This window comes from Abramis brama (genome assembly GCF_963993115.1).
Source record: "Abramis brama genome assembly, chromosome: 19".
Lineage (NCBI taxonomy): Eukaryota > Metazoa > Chordata > Actinopteri > Cypriniformes > Leuciscidae > Abramis > Abramis brama.
Window position 1 is genome coordinate 18,658,034 of NC_139981.1, and position 15,214 is coordinate 18,673,247.

The window sequence follows — 15,214 nt, forward strand, 5'->3', positions numbered from 1 at the left end:
GCAAACTTAAAATAGTTCAAACTCAGTTACCCTGGCAACTTATGCTGGGAAACTAGCCTGGTCCAGGGCAGGCTAACTGTCAAGCTAAGCCTCAGTTGTTACACAGATCCTCTAACACTGACCAACAAGAACACAATGATATTACCACTGACACTCTCTCATACCATTATTGGACTTTATTAACCACTATTAGTCCAAAAATAAATACAGTATACAGAAAATCAACTTAAATAAGGCTACAATGATAAATTAGACAATATAGACCTATATACAATATATATAGGCTACTACAGGTTTTCTTTTTTTACTGGCTGAATGTTTTGTGCCCAAGATTTAATTAGATTGTTTTAAAGATTTATGAATACATTTCTCTCTGGTTTTGTTTGCCAGCTGTAGTACGTTTATGATTAGAAGAACATTAGAACATAATCTAAAAAAAAGCTTTGTAATGTGTAATGCAGAAGTTAAAATCACAAAATTAAAAATAAATAATTAAAAAAGCACAGTATAAATTTTAACTGGTAAGATGAATCTGAGCTTAGTAATTGACAGTATATTAGCCTACATTTGATTTACCCCATTACAATAGTCCCTTTACAGTTATTGCTATCATAAAAATACACTTGTAGGTTTAAAATTCTAAATAAGGCACATCTAATGTCCAAATAACAAATATTTTAGCATATATATATATATATACACAGTGAGGAAAATAAGTATTTGAACACCCTGCTATTTTGCAAGTTCTCCCACTTGGAAATCATGGAGGGGTCTGAAATTGTCATCGTAGGTGCATGTCCACTGTGAGAGACATAATCTAAAAAAAAAAAATCCAGAAATCACAATGTATGATTTTTTAATTTTTATTTGTATGATACAGCTGCAAATAAGTATTTGAACACCTGTCTATCAGCTAGAATTCTGACCCTCAAAGACCTGTTAGTCTGCCTTTAAAATGTCCACCTCCACTCCATTTATTATCCTAAATTAGATGCACCTGTTTGAGGTCGTTAGCTGCATAAAGACACCTGTCCACCCCATACAATCAGTAAGAATCCAACTACTAACATGGCCAAGACCAAAGAGCTGTCCAAAGACACTAGAGACAAAATTGTACACCTCCACAAGGCTGGAAAGGGCTACGGGGAAATTGCCAAGCAGCTTGTTGAAAAAAGGTCCACTGTTGGAACAATCATTAGAAAATGGAAGAAGCTAAACATGACTGTCAATCTCCCTCGGACTGGGGCTCCATGCAAGATCTCACCTCGTGGGGTCTCAATGATCCTAAGAAAGGTGAGAAATCAGCCCAGAACTACACGGGAGGAGCTGGTCAATGACCTGAAAAGAGCTGGGACCACCGTTTCCAAGGTTACTGTTGGTAATACACTAAGACGTCATGGTTTGAAATCATGCATGGCACGGAAGGTTCCCCTGCTTAAACCAGCACATGTCAAGGCCCGTCTTAAGTTTGCCAATGACCATTTGGATGATCCAGAGGAGTCATGGGAGAAAGTCATGTGGTCAGATGAGACCAAAATAGAACTTTTTGGTCATAATTCCACTAAACGGGTTTGGAGGAAGAAGAATGATGAGTACCATCCCAAGAACATCATCCCTACTGTGAAGCATGGGGGTGATAGCATCATGCTTTGGGGGTGTTTTTCTGCACATGGGACAGGGCGACTGCACTGTATTAAGGAGAGGATGACCGGGGCCATGTATTGCGAGATTTTGGGGAACAACCTCCTTCCCTCAGTTAGAGCATTGAAGATGGGTCGAGGCTGGGTCTTCCAACATGACAATGACCCGAAGCACACAGCCAGGATAACCAAGGAGTGGCTCTGTAAGAAGCATATCAAGGTTCTGGCGTGGCCTAGCCAGTCTCCAGACCTAAACCCAATAGAGAATCTTTGGAGGGAGCTCAAACTCCGTGTTTCTCAGCGACAGCCCAGAAACCTGACTGATCTAGAGAAGATCTGTGTGGAGGAGTGGGCCAAAATCCCTCCTGCAGTGTGTGCAAACCTGGTGAAAAACTACAGGAAACGTTTGACCTCTGTAATTGCAAACAAAGGCTACTGTACCAAATATTAACATTGATTTTCTCAGGTGTTCAAATACTTATTTTCAGCTGTATCATACAAATAAATAGTTAAAAAATCATACATTGTGATTTCTGGATTTTTTTTTTATAGATTATGTCTCTCACAGTGGACATGCACCTACGATGACAATTTCAGACCCCTCCATGATTTCTAAGTGGGAGAACTTGCAAAATAGCAGGGTGTTCAAATACTTATTTTCCTCACTGTATATATATATATATATATTTATTATGTACTTTATTATGTCTTTCAATTCAAACACATTTAACACAATTATACAAATTGACAGTTCATCAATACATCATATTTTCCCCCAATAAATATTCCTTATTTTTCCTTCTACTTTTTTTCTTTTGTGATAATACCCACCAACACATAGCCTAAAAAACACATGATTAGAACAATAACCAAAAAGTACATAGTTAGACAATTTTACATCTGATTTAAGGGGTAAAAGACAAAAAACAATAAATAAATATTAATAAAAATTTAACATTCACATATTTATATCAAACTCTTATAATGACACATAATTCCTAATAGTTGTTCAAGTAATATTATTTGAATATCAAATATTCAATATTAAGTGAACAGAAGTAGCCTAATTCGGGGAAGATTTTTTTAAAGAAACTAAATATATAAAGATACAAAATAATGTTTTGGGTATAGGACCTATGCTACTTAATAAAGATGATGTATACTTATTTAGAATGCTGAGAATTACAGCTTTTAATGCAGTAATTTTTTGGAGAAAGCAAGAATCCTCAGTTTTAAATGAGTAGATTTAGTTTCTAAAGTACATTATGGAGAGGATAACATGAAATTAAGAGCAAATGTATACATTTTGAAAAGATATGTGCAACTCTAAAATCAAAGAATATTCCATAAAATAAAGGAATATATATTAGCCTACATTAACTACATTTTTATATAACCCTCCCTCCCTTTTATTTCTAGTTATTTATTATTTTATTTATTTACTTACTTAAGTACTTTTGTTCGCTAGAAGTTCACTGCAACTTATCCAACATCCTAAAGATAAATTATTATAATTAGAAGATATTTCTAGTGTTATAAAATATCGCATATTAATTTTCCAAGCAAAATGTATATTTTAGTCAGAATTATTGCGCTCCTATTTGGCGCGCATGCGCGCAGCAGCGCTCGTTCAATATGAAGATTTGCAGCAAAATGGATACATTTGCATGACTTTCTAACATTTACAGATGGAGAATATAACTGTAAAATGTAAGTTTTGCACTGAGGAAAAAAAAAAAAACATGTCACAAACGCATAAAATAGCACCAAATATAGCCTACGCTGTTTGATGGTGGATCGATTTGATCCATGATCGACCTCTAGGGCTGCTTCAGAAACGCGTGCACACGCAATTATCTAGACTTGATAAACCTGGATCAAATTAGTGAGATTGCGTGAACTTCAATTATCTTTTATGGAACCACTTTAGCCCCAACTTATTTGTTAGGCTCATTCAAGTCCGGTTTTGGAGTTTAATCCCCGCTTTTCTAAGCGTCTTTTATGGAACAACCCTCTGCTCTATAAATCTATGATGTCAAACACCACAAATGGCTACAATCAACCATTCAGTAGCTAATCAAAAGACCCTTGGTCTGAACTCTGGGAGTGTTTTTCTCTGTGTACTGTAATATATAGGCTACTTTATTGGGAGAGAGCAGGTGTTGGTAAGCTTACAGTATGGTGGGACAGTAAGTGTAGGCTACTTGACTTCTAATGTCAACAGTAGTAGGTTTATGTGTAGCCTACTATACGTACTTCGGCGTTACTTGTGCATTATTTCAGCGAGCTTTGATTTGTTGGATGCTTGCTCCATGTTAAGCTGTCGTATTATCGCTGAGTCAGCAGTGGTATCAGATTCACAATCCGAGCAGCATGCACAGACATAAAGAAAAGAATTTAGCGAACAAATTTATTCTGCCAACAGAGGAAGCTGCCAACAGGCATCTGGCAGCTCGGACTTCAGTACCTGAAACCTGAGGTAAACCTCACATTCTGGTTTTATAAGCAGAGAGAATGACAAAGAGAGAAAAAAAGAGTAAAAAGTGATCTTGCTCTTTAGTTGTATTGCACTGCAAAGAATTTCAATATTAAACAGTCAGTATATCTGAAGTTGTTGAGAGAACATCAATGGCAAGCTTTTGAGTCAATGGATCTAAAAGGCTACAAAGGAGGAGAAACACTGCACATTTAACTTATTTATATACAGTAGGCTACACTGTAAAAATTCAAGGCAACATTATGCATTCAGATGTTTAAGTTCTCTTAAACTGTTGTCTTAAAGGGTTAGTTCACCCAAAAATAAAAATTATCCTATAATTTACTCGCCCTCAAGCCATCCAAGGTGTATATGTCCTAGATGTTTCTTCTTTCAGCCAAACACAATCGGAGGAATATTAAAAAATATCCTGCTCTTTCAATTAAGCTTTATAATTGGAGTGGTACCCAGGTTGAAGTTGGATATTTTTCTTTCAAAAATGCATTGCTTCGTTTAAAAGGGCCTTTATTAACCCCCTGGAGCCGTATGGATTATTTTTTATGATGGATCGATTGCCTTTTTTGGGCTTCAAAATCTCAGGCTCAGAAGAGCCAGGATATTTTTAATATAAGTCCGATTGTGTTTTTCTGAAAGAAGAAAGTAATATAGACCTATGGCTTGAGACCGAGTAAATTATGGGATCATTTTAATTTTTGGGTGAACTAACCTTTTAATAATTGTCCTTCTGCCAACTACAGATTATTTTGTTCACAACACAAAAATAACTAAAAATAATGTCAAAACAACAACAAAAATTTCAAGTCAGCAAACAGCAAAACTATAATCCTATAACAGTAAACTACATAATTTATTTATGCTGCAATGCATGCTGGAAAACATAGACATTCCAGCAATATGTTCATTTCTTCTAAATGAAATTCTTTAAGACTAACTGTATGTTTGACTAGTTGGGACAACATTTTGGAATGTTGGAATGAACCCCTAACAGGGTTTTTTATAGTTTCAAATAATTCATGTTTCTTGTTTGTGACTCAAAAGGTCCAATATACTGGAAATGTGTTGTTTACAGTGTACAAAAAAAGTAAAAATATGGTCTTGAAACCACCTCTAAAAATGGTGTTGCCATATTTGTATATTATACATAGTATGTTGAAATTGTTTAGTTTACAGGCATGCATCCTTTATTTTATGGCTAATCCTAATCTAGTCTGCTGCATTTAATATAATAAAAAAAAATATATATAAAACACAAATACATAGTACATAAACATTTCACATCAAGTCAATGCAAATCTCTGTAAGTGGAAGGAACCGATCACTTTTTACAGAGTACTTTTATCAGTTGAGGCTGTTAAAATGTTGGACATTTTACATGCAGACGAGTTCATGAAACACTAAGGGATCCATGCTTGGATTTCCAATGGGAGACTAAAGATGTGTCAAAGCCTGTATTTCACTTGTCTCAATACCTTAATTGTTTGTGGGAACAGCTGCTGAAGACCCTCTGCGGGTTTAAGACTCCATGCTGGCATTGAACACATCCCAGAATTCCTCTTGGTCTCAAATGAACTTCATTCATTTAGTGCTGGCAAAAAAAACTACAGCAGCTGCCAATCGAAACTCGTCTTGTCCTAAAACGTTCATTCCTATCTGTGGTTTAAAACCACATGATGAAATACTGCAAAAAATGTTATCTCATCCCCCCCCAAAACAAAACACTATTTGCTTCAAGCACAAATAGTTGGGCATTTTAAGGCGTGAGTTTCTGAGAACTGAATGGACAATGATTGTATTATTATGCTGATTAATCATTAAATTCCTGCTCTGCATTCTTGGGCATGTTTTGATCTGCCCTCTTAACTTGTGCCATATATGAAGAACTGTGCGGGTCTACATTAAACATTATTTAGGACTATTAGAGAAGACACTACCAACATTTCTACCAAATCTCATCACTTTATCAGGTCACAGAGTTCAGAGATTTACAAGCGGCTCTAGCCGCTGGCACAAAGCAAGACATACTGTATGTTTTAGATTTACAGAACGGGTGCACACACTCAGATCTCGAAATATAGAGATATCTTAAAACCAAATAACAGCATCTGTGAATTAAATGAGATATGAGATATGAGCTTAAACTTAGCAAATGCATACGAGAATGTGTGTTCAGATGATCTCCGCTTACAAAAGTCATGTAGCAGCATGGATCACATTTTACACACGCACACACATACACGCCCCACCCAAAATTAAATCTCTATTTGGGAAAAAGGCTGCTGGAGTGATTTTCATTTGATGTTAGGACAAGAAAAGACCTGTGTTATTCCAGGCCCTGACACAGAGGGTGTTACGTTCACCGCTCTACTGACGCGATTAAGATCTCATGTCCAGTGTTATCCCAGATAATAAATATGAGCTAAGCAACTCTTCCTTTCCTTTTCTCCATTTTAGGGTGGAACCATGTTTACGGTAATGAAGAAAAGAAAAGAAAGGTAAACAGTATGCTATTCGACACTCATGTGCGCGCCCACACACACACGCACACGCACACGCACACACATGCACACACACACACAAATGCACACACACACACACACACGCATACACACACACACACACACACACACACACACACACACACACACACACACACTGCAGGTATGCAGGTATTTTCAACAGTATTAATAACAGAATAGAAACGAAATCCTAACATAATTGGACATTAAACACTAGTCTTACTCAAAAACATAAAACAACACATTTGCACTCCCTATCAAGAAGTCCCATGCAAAGCATGCTGGGAACTAGAAATCCCCAACCTAGTTTCAACCACAAACGTTATTAATGTAGTCCCATAATTAAGTAGATTGAACAATGAAATGAAATGTGACAAATGATCATAAAAGTAAATTGAACAACCATCATTTGTGTACCATCTCTGGCCCTGCTTATCTCCACTTGTCTCCACATAATTACTCTGAGTGCTGATAGCACAACTACAACAGAGTCTCCAACACAGGTCATTTCCATCAAAGGTCACGTACTAAATGAGGCCTGCACAGTTGCCATTTGTGTAATGGAGAAGATTAGCTACATAATGGGAAAAACTGATCCAAGATCAGCTCTTAATTGAAGGTCTACTCATAACAGATTGTTCAACATATACCACTGTATCTTCACATCTATCAGTTGGCTGTGTCTGAATCTGTGTGATTCAAGGCCAGGTGTAGAAGTTACTCACAGATGATGTTGTGTAGTGGGTAACGCTCAAGGTTGGTGATATTTATGAAACATGCCCTTGTCCCGAGAACACAATTCAAACTTTCAGATAAAGCCTATCTTCAGTATACACTGTTCAATGTAATAATATTGAGGAAAATATTTCCACGCAATTAGCTTTGTACAACTTCTTGGCTAGAAGTAGTTCATTTAAACATAGTTTTGCTGAACTAACTTGATAAGTTTTAAGTTCTTTTTCTATTTAGTAATATATATAATGCATATTTAATTCTCAATATTTGCATTAGCCTAGCTATTGTCCATTAGGTCAAGCAACATCACCACAGTTGTCATTCATATAGCCACTCAGAACCTAAACACAAGCTGCACACTTCAGCACAATGGTAACTAAACAAATAAATAAATCCAACATACAGTAAACTCTACTAAATCTCCAACAAACCTGCACACTCTAGCATGTCTTTCCCCTTTACTCATAAGAACATAAAATAACACTTAACTTTGACATTTACAATCTAAATGCCTTATTGTATGATAAGGTGCATGTTTGTTTTTGTAAACCCAACGCAGTAAAAAGCAGCGTGTGTCCATGAGCACATATGTGTCTGAGCGATCGTTCAGCTGTCTTTCCTAACGCAGCTGTCCGTTGTCATACAGGCAGCTGCCACCGTCAACCTATCAATGAATCATTACTCCTTTACATAAACAAACCATGGGAGTGTGTGCTTTTTCAAATACAAGTATTGTGTTACAGCAAATGTTAAGATTGCCTGTTCTCCTTCCTTTGGTCTATGTGTCTGTATGCGAGTTAGTTGAACATATTTATGGATAATGATGGATGCATTGTAATGTAACTTTGTATGGGCTGCAGGGTCAGTGTCAAAAATTAGTTTGAGAAGCTATCCTGCATCTCAATTGCCTTTGTGAGAAGTACTGAACTACTGAATGCTCCAGGCTACTTTCCTTTTAGTGTCAAGTGTGAAGCAGTGTGGATGGTTCCTCGCAGATACAAGGTGCTCGGGAACACTTTGCACTTGCCTTTGTGTAAGCTGAATTCACCAGAAAAGAGACAGACCAGTGATTTAATCAATGGTGCATCTCATTACACACTAGCAGCTTTGCCTCTGTCTGTGCACCTACTGTGCATGCACAAGCATCCGTGGTAAGAGGTCTCTCTGAAACTGAAATCAGATGCGTACAGTAACCCCACCAACGCTGAACATTTTGCTTTGGCCTTGAAGCCGTACCTATGCTGTTCTAATAAGATATTTGAAAATAAGAAAATATATTTTCAAAATAAGTGTGCATGTTGTAGATCTATAACCTTACAGTGTCATATTTAAGTGTGTGTCTGTAAGTTAGTGTTAGTGTTCTCTCATATCTCTGGCAATAGTTAAGTTGCAGCTGTTACTCTCAGATGAGTCCAGTCATTCCTCAGCTGTCCCACTTCAGATCACTGGACATGTGCATGTGTCTGTTTCTTCAAAGGAAACTCACTAACCTCACTAAACCACTGAAATGTAGGTAAAGTTACATTAACTGATATTACAGAAACATATGTTTCACACTCACACACACACAGCAATTAATAATGGCAGCAAAGTTTCCATAAATTTCACGTTTCAGTGACTAGTTTCAATCTGACAGCTTGGTTCTTGAGATGCAAAGTGTTCCTCCCACTCCCTTTACCTAAACACCTTTGGGAAAAACTGTGGAAATGTTACATGGGAAAGACTTCAAAGAGATGTGCAATAACTCATCATCAGTCAAGCTGATTGCCCACTATATGAAACAGATTGTTCTGGGGGAAAAATGGGTATGTTTGATTGTATGTGTATGTGCACTGTGATTAGAACGAATTACTAAAAAAAAAAAAATGTTTTTTTTTTTTTAAATAAAATATATATTTTATTAATTTAGAAATGTTGCCTAACTGAAACCACATAAGTTGAAGTACTAAAATGACTAAAACTTAAAGCCAATGGAAATATTAATTTTAAATATTATTTGAAAAATTACTTTTTTAGTAATTTAGTAATAGATTTTAATTAAAACTAAATGGAAGCAAAAGGAAATAATAAAAACTACAAAAGTACATAACAGATTTTCCAAAACTTAAAAATAACATTAAAACTGTGCAAAGTTGTACAGTTCAATGAACCCACATTGAAGGTAGTAGAATCATATCAAATACTGTACAATCTAATGTGTGCATGCAGGCACACACACACTCCACTGATACTGAATCCACTTCAGTGATGTCATAGTTTACACAATATATTTTTCCCTGCAGTCTTGGAAGTGTAAGGCATGTGATTGTGCATCTCAGATGAGAGTATTATAGTGGTTTATTGATTTATTGTGAGTCTTCAGTTAGTCAAGTCTTTATTAGGGTCTGTCATTAACCAGCTTCTGTAATATGGAAACACACTGGCAGAGTCTGGGAACTGGCCCTAGGCTGTGGGGTGTAGCCTGGGATTGTGTGTGTGTGTGTGTGTGTGTGTGTTAATGGGTGTGGCAGACTACTGTCTCCCTCAATGAGACGCAGACTTTTCTCAGCCTTGGTAATGGAGCCAGTCCTAAAATAAACCATCCAACACACACAGATAAACACACACTGCAGCGTGCATTATTACTAGTAACTGCAGAATGCGTCACCTGAGACTGAATCCTTTGAGGACACAGATCAGTTCAAAGGAAACTGACCCATTAAAGTGACCACTAATGGTTGGCCACTGTGACATTAATATAGTGTCACACTGACTGTTCCATCTGAAATGTTGCCACTCCTCACTTGTGTCCGTTACGTTTTACAATGCCACATTTTGCCATCCAATAAACATTTAGCTAACTAAAATAAGAAAACGAGCATCATGTAAACATTGCGTGCAATATATGCCCATGCAAAAGTTTGGGGGTCATGGACAATACATTTTCAGCACACATCAGAGGTGAGGAGATTTTTGGTCACTGCCAAGGACATAAACTAACCCCACTCGACAACAGTCACCAAGACTATTCATTCATTGTTCCCAGAGGGTGCAAAGAAAGTTGGTAAGGCCATTAACTCAGCAGGGAGTTAAGCTGGTGGTCAACAACTGACAGATGTGATAGCACACACCATCATCATTTTTCAAAAGATTAATGTAAATGAGGCTATGTGTTATCTTAATTTAAAGTAAAGCTATTAATTTGTGACTCATTGTCCATATTCTGAGACTAATACAAAAAATAACAAAAGACTGTTCATTTGTGCTTTTGTAAACACTTTGCTTGCAAGTGGGGAGTGTATGAGGCAGAGAACAAGCGTGTTTTTATTTATAATGCGTCATGAGAGGAACTTTACCTTAAGATGACTGGTACTCAAGGGCGTGACGTTCCATCGGAACTGTATTCATGACAATAAGCGAGAGACGGCAAATAAACGGGTTATGAATGCATCTATAAAAAAAAAAAAAAAACAAGATAAGGAATTTTATTAAATATGTTCACCAAACAATAAAACAGAATAATAAAGAAAAATGTATTTGATTCAAAAGTTAAATTACACAAATGTATGTTTTCTCTAGCTGTGGGAAAATACTTAAATACTTAATTCAGAGAGCATTTACAATTAGCCCAATATATAAACATTAAACTCAAGCTCCTTCAAGCAACAGTGAAGTGAGCAACATAAATCTGGACCTAGCAATACAATAGCAATGTTTTCTGATTTGTTCCTTTTGCCATGAGGAAGGGCAAGGATTATCCCTTCAGACTAATGCAGTCTTTGGCAATGAGCCGAGCATCGAGACTCTAAAACATGACATTGATGTCTCTCAAAATTTCACTGCTTAGGTTTTAAAATCAGCACTTGATATTATCAAAGAATGCATTGATTCTTTCATTCCCTTCCAGTTTTTTGCAGAGAACAATGCAACTTGAGAACATGCTTGGAGATATATTTGCAATTTAAGTAGAAATGTTTAGTTGGTTGGAAGGCTCACATGTGCATCCTTCACAGTGCAGGGTGAGTTTTTAGTGAAACTGCTGCAAAGTCAATGTGGCTTTTGACTACTTGAGGGGTCTTTTTATATTTAAAAGCAGAGGGATCCATCATGCCTCACCAGCATTCAGATTATGTGTGTTGTACTGCTTTGCATTATAAAGTATGAATAAATGGGTTTGACGTGACTCATATGGCTGTATTATCACAATACTTGAATCTAATCAAGAATCTAATCTAATCAAGAATTGTGTCATACCATAATCCATATGCATAACCATTTCTGTCAATTTCCACCCACTGTGAGTCTTACCACTGCATAAACGGCAGCATAAAGCTTTTTTACATTAGCAACTGCTGGATCGTTTTCTTTGAGATTGACCCAAGCACAAAACACCTGGAGTCTTTCAAAGAGCTATGCATTCTCATCTCAAATCCATTCAATATGACCGAGGGCTTCTTTAGAGCCCTCAAAATATCTATTTGTATCTAGGGCACATCTGCAATGCAGCTGTGATGATGCTTCATTCAACACTAGTCTATTGGATAAATCTAGAAAAGCAGGTGACAGTTGGTGGGACATCACTGAAAGACTGACTGACACGAACACTGACCTTTTGCCGTTTGGATTTACACATTCCATATTTTCATAGTCCTCCCCACCCACAGCCTGGCCAGTAATATTTTTCAGGCATTGTTTCTCAGTGCTCAAGGTTCGGTAGATCGTTATTAGCCGCAAAATAGTATAAGGGCAGAATGTGGCAGTAGCCTACATCTCTTTTTTTCTTCTCTCTTTTTACATCTTACAGTTTTCTTTTTACGTACAGTACTTGATGGGTTTCTAGGCAAACTTAAGCACTAACCTCTGGCTTAACCTTCATATTGCCTCAATCCGACCAAAATGCATCTACTGTAGCTGTAAAAATCTACCGACAAGTTTAGTTTTTACTACGGAAGTGAATAGATAATGGGCTGACAGCTGTGAGATTGATAGTCTATAAAATGTTCATGTAACACAATAATTGCATTAGACATTTTAATTTTGACTAACTTACATTACAGAAACAATATTTCCAGTTTATGTTCCCTCTGTCAACGAAAATACAGAGTTGAGTATTTCAATGATTGAGTAAAGATTCAATGATTCACTTGCAAAAACAGACGCTTGAGACAGTCCAGGCATAGCTCGGCAATGTAAACTGTGGAAGTCACTGACAAATTCCCACCACTAATGCATGGAAAGTTTAGTGTTAACTAAAAGTTCATTTAAAAAAATAAAAAAATTATATATATATATATATATATATATATATATACATTAAATTATCTTTAAAATCATTTTAATTTTACTGAAGCACTAAATTGACTAAAACTGAAATAAAAATATACTAAAGGTAAATCGGATTTTAAAAAAACTTTAAAAAAAAAAGACAAAAGCAAATAGCAAAATTACTAAAATGAAAAAAATGTCTGGTTCATTATCTTTGTGGGGACTCTCCATAGACTTAATGGTTTTCATACTGTACAAACTGTATATTCTATCTCCTTACACTACCCCTACCCCTAAACCTACCCATCACAGAAAACTTTCTGCATTTTTACATTTTCAAAAATATATAATTTATCATGTTTATTAACCCATTTCCCTCATGGGGACCGCTGGCTGGTCCCCACAATGGAGGTGATCTCAGGTTTTACTATCCTTGTGGGGACATTTGGTTCCCACAATGTAATATAAACCAAACGCACACACACACACACACACACACACACACACATCTCTCAGAGTTTTCAGTAGCTACTGAATCGTTACAGTAGTAATCAGTAAAGGTGTAATTATCTCTGTCTGTCTCTGCCGTCTATTATTTTAGGGTTCTGCTTCTTGTCTGAGATGGGGTTAAAGTTGACCATGAGAAGAGGCCTACACAACCCCTCTATTTCTTTATTTCTCTGTAATTGACACACACACACGCACACACACACACACACACACACACACACACACACACACACACACACACACACACACACACACACACACACACACACATTTCTCTGTAATTGACACACACACACACACACACACACACACACACACACAGTTACGGGATAGAATATACAGTTTGTATAGTATAAAAATTATTACGCCTATGGAGAGTCCCCACAAAGATAGCAAAACCGAGTATGAGTGTGTGTGTGTGTGTGTGTGTGTTTATGTGTTTATGTGTGGCCTGGTAAACCCTACATAATGGGGAAAAAAATGTCCCCACAAAGATGGCAATATTCAAACAATATTGTCCTTGTGGGGACATTTTTGGTCCCCATGAGGAAAACAGCTTATAAATCATACTAAGTGTTGTTTTTTGAAAATGTAATGCAGAAAGTTTTCTGTGATGGGTATAGGGGTAGGGTTAGTGTAAAGATGTGGATAGAATATACAGTTTATACAGAGTAAAAAATCATTATGTCTATGGAAACTTCCCATAAAACATGAAACTCCTCATAAAACGTCTGTGTGTGTGTGTGTGTGTGTGTGTGTGTGTGTGCGTGTCAACAGCTGTTTTCAGCAGTTGCTTGTCACTTTGTCTTTGTTTTGTTTTTTATAGTGATTTTCTCTCAGGACCGTGACCATGAATATGACACACAACCAGTCACTTCACACAACTATAAAAACACTAACTGCTTGTGTGTGTACAGCATACATAAGCTGAAGTTCCTGTTTAGCAATTCCTATATATATATTTATCACTCACCATAGTCATGTGCAAAGAGTGGCAACCTACAATTTTTACCATAACAAGCTATTTCTACCTGATTTAGCCAATAAAATTTGTTTCGTTGCATGGTTGAAATTAATATGACTGATTCAGTGATAATATTACCATTTTTGGTTACCAGTGTGGCTTTTTTCACTTCACACTGAAAATTTTAGGGCCTTATGGTTCAAACGAGTCTTGACCAATTGTTTTTAACAATCCTGTCACTAATGATGGATTGCTTTATATTTTATTTTATGTCTAATTATTATTCCTATTATTATGTAATTATATTTGTTTATACGTTTTAATACCATTGGGGCAAAATAAATAAATAAATAGTGCAGATACAAAATGGAGACTTTTTGGAATATCACTCCATTTGCTTTCACCAAATCAGCTTTGCTTGTCCTGAATTGTTCTGTTGAATCACGTTTCTGCTCTAATAATGCCGCAAGGTTGAAACAACTTTCCAGTGAATCAAAAGACATATCCGCTTTGTGTTTCATGCATTCCTTGAGATTTCTGACCTGGGTCAGCCAGCAAGTCTGGACATGCACTTCTTCTCAGATCACACAAGTGCACACACATGTATGCACTTACACTAAAAGCACCCATAAAAAAGAAGTACCTGTCCTTTGCCTGTTTCCTGCACATGAACCCTGCAGGTGACCAATCAGAGTCTATATGGGCTCATTCCGTGAAATTTATGTGAATATAAAACATCAGGAAAATCCCATCAAGCACATCTGCGTGGGGAACACAGAGCATGCCTGAAGTTTTAGAAATGTGTTTTCTGTTGCATTGGTCATTGCATTAGGTTGCTTTGTTTCCTCTGTTTGTGTCTTTATCTTTAAATATACAGGAATGGGTCAGTGTTTCTTAGCCAGTGTGAATCCATGCATGATCCCTCTCTCTGGGAACTCTTCAGTCTGTGTGTGTTCGTAACTGTCTGCCCGCCTGCACTCTGTTAAGGTATATTGTAATGGAAGCTTGGCCATTAATCTGAGTCTCAGACACTCTGTCATAAACACGTATTACTTAGCCAGAGGCTATACTTATTGAATGGGCAGTGTGTACAAATGTGTATCTGCAT